This window comes from Lampetra fluviatilis, chromosome 9 (assembly GCF_964198595.1).
Source record: "Lampetra fluviatilis chromosome 9, kcLamFluv1.1, whole genome shotgun sequence".
Taxonomy (NCBI): Eukaryota; Metazoa; Chordata; class Hyperoartia; order Petromyzontiformes; family Petromyzontidae; genus Lampetra; species Lampetra fluviatilis.
In genome coordinates, this window is record NC_136283.1 from 551,540 (window position 1) to 559,771 (window position 8,232).

The following is an 8,232-nucleotide window of genomic DNA, read 5'->3' on the forward strand; positions in this document are numbered from 1 at the left end:
ACGCTAATGATGATGATGTTGATGATGAATGTGCGTGATGATGATGGTGGTGATTGCGAATAATTTACGATGAGTGATATATTAATAAATGGACGATGATTGGATATCATTCATTATCACATTGATTGTGGATAATGCATGGATGATCACGATGATTACAGGGTCATGAATAAATGACGATGCTCATAGATTGTGTTGGTTACTTCAGATGACGATCATCATTATCTATGTTGACCCACGAACTCCTATTGTTAAAACGTATACTGGGTACATAAACATCAATTAAATAGTCTCATATAATTTATATGTATAGAGCGCCTTCACCCAAGGCGCTTGACATGGCTTACAAAACGGTGACAATTGAATGATGTAAATGGCAGGGTCGTGCGACATGGATTGCGGAATGAGTGGCAGAGATAGGGGGGTACTGAGAGATTACGAAACGGTAGGAGAAGGATGGTGAGGATGGGAGGGAAGAGAATGGGCAATCGAGAAGAAGTGAGGCTTTAAGAGAGGAACGGAAGGAGGTTAAGGAGGGGGACTGCTTCATGTACAGGGGACGTTGATTCCAGTGGAGGGGTGCAAGGAGGGAGAAGGCCCGAACACGGGGATTGGGCACAGGGAGACGGAGGGACAGAGAGAGAGAGAAGAGTGGACATGGAAGGAGATGCGAGATGCCCGTACGACAGCATGCCGCCTGAACCCAGGGTCGTGGCATTACGAGTGTCAGAGCATAGCAGCGCCGAACCTAGGCAGCCAAAGTGGAGCCATAGCATCACCCCGCAGCACAGCCGGCAGGCCTGGGGCTCTCCCCTCTCCATTAACACGCCGCTCGATAGCTTCTGCCAATATCCGCCAGACAAAAGCGGTCGTTTATTTTCTCTTGGATACAAATGCATTGACCCCACCCCTGCCCCTCACCCCGACCCCCACCCCGACCATCACCCACAGCCTCCACCCCAAACGGTGGCGCATGGGGCAGGGCTCTGCGTTACGAACCCAGCGACCTGTGGCCGATTCCCACTCACAGCCAACATCGGTGGCGAGTGATATCTGAACCGGGTCAACGGAGTCTTCCTCTACGTCGACTCGGCCTTAAATTAGTACCTTGTGCGGTAGTGTGTAAACAAAGGCGGCCGGCCGTGGCGCTAATCCATTCAAACTTGTCAAAAAACTACGTTTGTTTGGGTCGGACACTCGTTCGAAGAGATGATGACCGATAGACGCGACTGATCACAGTGGCAGCCAAGGAACGCAGCGCGTCCCATAAGACTTCCGCGTACCCGCCAAGGAGATGGAGCGATGACATCATCTTGTGTGTTGGGTAGATCATTACATCACAGGATTGTGACAGATCCTGGCAGCTTGGAGAGGCTATCATCTAGCAGTGGATTGACCATGGCTGATGATGATGATGATATCAGTTACTTCCAAATTATCCCAACTGATTCAGCTCTTGACAGTGATGTCAGATGCCAACCCGCATCATCACCTCATCCTCCTCGTCAAATTCCCCCTCCTTCACCAACATTCCCTCCCCCCATACCTCGTCATCCTCTCATTCGTTCTCCCACACCCCTTCATCCTCTCTCTCCTCCTACACCACGCACCCATTCCTCTGTATCCTCTCATTCATCCTTCCATACCTGTGCATCCTCTCGTTCCTCCGCCCCCACCGACGACGCCACCCACTTCCACCACCACGACGGCACGCAGTAAATCCAGGCCGCCTGACGCTTTTACCGCACAGATGTCTCTTCATAAAACACCCGCCGCGACATTCGCCTGCCCTTGTGCTTGCGCGGCGTGGGAGACATGCTGGAGGAAGAGAAACCCTGGGATCCTCGGAGTTCTGGGGTCTCGAGGGGTCCAAAGGGAACACCTCCCCGAAAACATGAACTTCAAAGTTTGACCACCTCGTGGTGCAAAGGACGCACGTACGATTAGTACTGTTGCCTACGTACGGTGCGAAAGAAGTTCAACATATTGTACATACATACTGCTCGTCTCACTCCGCGGCACAGAATCCCCAGTCCTCGCCACCCACTCTGTCTCTTCTTAATAGTTTCGCCGAGATGTGTCGCGCAAACACAAATTAGCGGCTTTACGCTCGCTGCACGCGCCCGATGATTGGTGAACCGCATCCCACGGTCACGTGGACACGCGGAGGAGATCGTGGAGAGGTGGAGCCGTTACACAGACGCATGCACAGATCACAGACATCCGAGTTCTCACCACCCCACCATCCGGTCCGCCGTGACAGACTGCCTCGGTGCTCGCGAACAGCACTTGCCCCAACACGCACGCGGCGGTGCTGCAAAGGATGATGGCTCGACAAGGGCGAGGTTTAGAAAGAAGGATATCGACAGGATTACATTTCGTTCTTCGCATCCTGGTTACAATTGAGATGTTATTTCTAATATATACATGAACAAGATAAACCCCATTATAACAACGGAATTGGGCTTTTTTTATCACGGTGATAGGACGACCATCGGAGAGATGGGGCAATGGGATCAGCTGATGTGCAGGCTTGAGATGGAGTGTGGCATTGCATAAGTGCGAGGTGGCGACGGCATGGGGAGGCCTTCATCCAACAGTGGATTTAGGTCGTGGCTGATGAGGATGATGAATACATGTGAGAGCTCGGGTCAAGACTGGGGATATTGTAAATGATGCCTGGGAGTTAGGGTTTAGAGTGAAGATTAAGAGAGGAGTTATTGCCAGTATTAAGGCCATCGCGATGTGGTTGCAGCAGCCGTGGAAATTCTATTCGGGAAGGATCCACGCTCGCGCAGCGCAACTCTCATCGTGGCACTCGTCACTGCGTGTACTCCGAGCTGCGCTGGAAGCTGGGCTCGAACTCAGGTCTTGCTTCTCTCCTGCAACCCCACGCGGCCCTCTGCTTCATCCCACACTCAGCACCCCCACCCCAAACTCCGCACTGGGGCAATGGAAACACCGGGGTGCTGCGTGCGATGCTTCCTCTCTCTCTCTCTCTTGTTTTGATTTCGTTGCTAAGCGGAGAGGCGAGCAGGGAGCGAGCGGGCGTAGGGGGGGGCGACTGGAAGGGGAGGGGGGTGTAAATTAAAGGAAACGAATCCACCGCATACAACCCGTAATTGAAATGTACACAGCACCTACTAAGAGTGTACACGTAAACAGAATCGCCATAATTAACCATCATCATCATCGTCGACGTCATCTGCTTCACCATCATTAGAGCCGTAATCACCGACAGCGAGGAACGCCGTGAACGCCATCGCGATCACCATCATCGCATCGTGATTAACCTCTCGCTCATCACGCTGTGTGTTGTTGTTGTTGTCGCGTTCTCTGAATGCAGTAATCAAGGGGCGCGCACTCAGACACCACTAATTGGCGACAGCTCACGTGACTTCCACGCGATCGCGCCGCGTGCTTTGATGTCGCCGGCCGGAGGAGGCCGATTTCATCATCGCGAGCAACGTCGCATCCCGTGGCGCACTCCGCGGGAAGGGGAGTGGAGTCAAGGATGTAAAGAACGGGGCACCAGAAAGGAACGGGAGAGGGAAGAGAGCAGAGAGAAAGAGTGGGGAATGAGAGGGAAGGGATGGGAAGGGAACGGAGAAACGGGAGCAGAGGGCTCAGGAGAGTTGAGGATGGGGGAGGAGGAGGAGGGAGAGGTTGCGTGAGGACCTCCACGCTGCTGCTGCACGGAGGAGGAGGAGGGGGAGGAGGAGGGGGAGGGGGAGCACGGCGTGTGTTTTCACAGCGGGCGGAGTGGAGAGGGAGCGGTTTCGAGTGGGGATGGCCACACGGATGTCACGCGATTCTGGAGCTGGCTTGATGAATATAGAATCGTATTTCTTTATTTCGCTTCTTTACCCAGAATAGTATCACGGAGACTAAAACCTCCTTGTTTAGGAGGGGCCTGCCAAGTGTTCACAGTCAGGGGACGACACTGCTCTGTGTCATCCCAATGGAGCCATTTGTAGACACGCGTTTAGCATTGGAGAAGTAGCCAATGCAAGTTCCACTGTGTGGGGTTGTATTTAGCTGTGGGAGGCAATAGGAAGAACCCGCAGAGGGGGGGGGGGGGGCACGCACAGACTCACGCAGAGAGAGAGGCGACCGAGTCGGGAATCGAACGCACACGCTTCGAGCCGAAGCGCCAGTGGTCACCCCCTGTGCCACCCAATGTAAAGTCAGCTGCGATGATGATGTTGGCGATCTAACGGCTCTATGATGAATAATTCGTAGTGATAAGAGCGTCCATGATGATCTAGTGCCTGTAGTGATGTTGATGAAGACACGTGAATGGTTGCAATGATGGCGATTAGGTGGTGGTTACACTGATGATGATACATTATTAAAGATGACGATATTGATGATGAAGACGATAACGGTCACAATATTGACGTCAATAATTACATTCCAACGTGGTTGACCATAATGACATCGATACATATACCGATTAGCACGGTTGGCTACGTACGGTGCCAAAGAAGTTCAGCATCCACAAACACAACGATGGTGATTATAATAGAGCTGACATCAGCGAACATGACAAGGGAGACGATGCTATTATTACAATTATAATCAAAAATCCTCCTGCTGATCTAAAGGGACATGGGTGGGAGGGGCGTGGGTAGATTATTTACACTCCAACCTCGGCCTCCGGGGGAGGTGGTGGGGGGGGGCTGCTGCTGGATGGGGCGTGGGGGGTGATTGGAGATTGAGGATGGAGGCGGGGAGACGGTGGAGTCAGTAATTAGCAGCCGGACGAGTTTAATGAGGGCGCCAGCTGCTGCATCTTGGCTGTGGGCTGGGGGTGGGGGGACACGGGGGGACACGGGGGGAGGGAGGATCGGGTCCAGTTGTTGCCCCCTCGCCAGGTGCGATCGCTAATGCGTGTAATTGCACTTTCGAGGCGCTCACTATCGTTTGCAAATTGATATCAACGGTCTCAAGCAGTCGGGACGCGTCAATCGACTGCTGGATGATCCGATTCATGACCGAGAGAAGTTGGACAAAATAATGCACAGGCACGAAGGCTTGTCTCTCCAAGGTTTGGGGATAAACATTGGTTCAATTTGGCCGGTTTAACACAGGGTAAAACCCCTCGCAGCAACTCGATTTTATACTAAGCACATTATTCGGCGATGCTCTCCGTTGGCAGTGGTATAATAAATATGATGAAAACGCAACGTGTCAATAACCCTCTGTGTGGCCTTAAACATAAACATATAAAAGACGTTTTGGGAAATGCCCCTTTTTCATAGCACTATGTGCTAAAGTTTGGTTCAACCTGAATCGTATTTACGGGAGATATCATGGTCTCCCATTACAGACGGAGGGACAAAGCGGATGCATCCTGTAGTTTTTTTAAACATTACAATTAGCCACGAGTTTTACCAGCTCGCAGCCTACTAAACCGAGATTTCCCAACAGAATGTATTTCACTATCAATACTCTGGAGCAATGTCCACCTTTCCTGTGGCTCATCGTTCACGAGCAGCCACTGCTGTCAAAAGCCGCTTACGAAACACCGCCGCCCATTGTTGTACTTGACTGAACCAACCCGCACTGTGACCAGGGGTGGTGAAGTATGGTCAAACAACCCCCATGATCGTCACGGTATGGAGAGGCAACAACAATGGAAACGCGGTGGGAAGCGAGGACGACTGAGTTTGTAAAAGCCCGGCTCAGGATGTGCACGTGGAGCTGGGATCGCCGTTGCCAAAGGCACGTGGGCTCAGAGTTACAACATCCCAGGACACGTCATGGGAATACACATAATCACACCAAAGACGGTGAGAATCCACATGTAGCCGCATTACTGCGGAACTCACAACCAACCTGGATTTTAATGTCCCGGATTGTCCAGGTCACCAGCTCCCTTAAAAATAGGTCGTCCTGGGAAAACCAGGATAGGTGGCAACCCCAAAGTATATCCCGTGCTCCACCCATCCCTCCCGGCGAAGCAGCCCCTTCCCCTGGATCCTGACTGATGGAGGCTCCAAATCAATGCGAGCCGACGTTTTCGTTCTTGTTATATTATCAGGAATTCTCGTGGGAGGGCCCGAAAACTGGCGCCCCCTTTAAAGGTCATCCATATGAAGAAGGGGGCCCTTTTCTGATCCCCAAAGGTACCCGCCGGGCAGCGCGGTAATGAAGCAATAGGAGGGCGTGGGAGGTGGGGAGACCGGCGAGGGCGGGGGCCGTGGACCGTACGCAGCCCGCGACTTCATTTCGCAAGGCCCGCGGACGCAAGAGATCTACCTCCTCCAAAAACGGTCCAGCAAACAATGACCCACCACTGCAGGCCACGTAGCTGCACTAATAAGTCACGAGAGCCAGGAATAGATTATACCTGGCAACAACAGTTTCCAACAGTGTCACTGCAAGAAGCCCAGTGCAGTGAGGTGCGTTTGAGTGTGTTAATGTGGCCCATCGAACGGTAGAGTATTTGCAAGTCATATTCGGCACGTGGCAAGGGAACGTTTCACCAGCGCTGTGACCCCTGGAAAGTGACCTTGTTTAACAAACTGGAACAAGGGGGTGGGGGCACACAGCACAATGTCATACAACCCGAGTGTGACTTTTCACGTGTCTGTGAGGCTGCGACGTCCATCGCTCGTCATCACAGGCGTTAAATATTACGGACTTTCTTCACGAATATTGCAGGGGTGGGGAGGGTGCGGGTTCAGCCCTCTCCAACCCCCCACTAAATGGCTGACTGGAGACAAGGGTGCAGAGGTGGGGGGTAATGGAGGAGAGCGAGCAGGGCACGCAGGGGTTCGTGTGCAGATGGACACACACGGGGCACGAGCTTTGCTCCTGCTCCAAAGATCCTCATTGCTGCGTTTGATGCCCTCCGCAGCAGCCTCGCTCTCGGTGTAAACGCGCCGTGCTGTTTATGGAACACGAGCAGTAATTTACCGTGAGTCACTGTGCAACCTCCCCTTGGCCCTGCCGGTAACTCAGCAACTCGGCGCAATAAACGTCCAGGCCGTGTCCTCCACCACCCACACGTGCAAGATACACTCACGCACGCACATGCATCACGGTCCCGAGCCAGTGCTGGAAATTCAGCATTTCTATGACAGTATCAAGTAGTTTTGGAAATTTAGCATTCCTACGAGGCCGATCGGGGGGGAATTATAGCCAAGGGGTAGGGGGTATCGCGCCCCAGCTAATGCCCACCGCGAAGATGGAGGCAATGGAATCCAGGTGTTGGGCGAGTGCCTTGTAGGACCTTGAGAGCTGTTGACAGCTGGAAGGGGCCTTCATCCTGCAGTGGATTGGCCAAGAGCTGTAAATTATTAAATAATATACCACGAGAAAGCGTTGTGACCAATGAGCCTTCTGAGTAAAGGGTAAACGTTTGAACTCTGCCCAAAATATTATCCTTACTCGAAACTGCACACCGTGTTACACAAATAGTTATCTTCACACTCGATTCGAAGCTTTCGTGTTTTGTCTCTAAGTTAGCAATCTTTGGAAGAACGTAATCAACCAGGTGGATCTTTACTGTTTTGTTGGCCGACTGTGGTATTGCATACTTCCAAGTTTACTGTTTGTTTTCTCATTCATTTGTACCTGATGGTTGCTTGTTGCAATCGAAACGTCGTATTCTATTATTTAATTTCTTTCTACGTGACTTTACTGAAAGAACCAGTTTTCTTTATTTTAGGGAGATTTCGCAAGTGGCACCCGTTATTAATTCACGATTTTTTCGACGGGTCCCAGTCTTTCAGCATAAGCGCACTGCTTGGTTTCCTCTCGCCGGGTGCTTTCATTTGACGCCTCGGGGAGCAGTGACATTGATCATGACCAGGGCTTCATTTTACAGGGCTGCAAGACGAAAGTAAATCCGTGAGCAGCACACCACATTCAGTACGCATTCTGCTGTGGAGACGAATTATGCCCCCACTGCAGTCTAGGAGCGGCACGGTATATAACATGAAGCCATGGCCATCGACGTTCACCTCAAGGCACCATGCAAAGGGTTTACCCACCCCACCCTACAGGAGGCACAGAGTAGCCCTTGATCCGAAACTCGATACTGTGCTTTGTGAAGATGAAAGATGGTGTGAAGACTCTGGCGAATCAAATTAACAAGCCTCTTAAAGATGCAAATCGAAAAGCAAATCTGTCATCTTGCACACACGTGTATTCACGGACTATTGCCAAGTGTCGAGACTAAGGCTTTGTTCATTCGACAAAAGCTTGCAAAGTGTTAGAGTG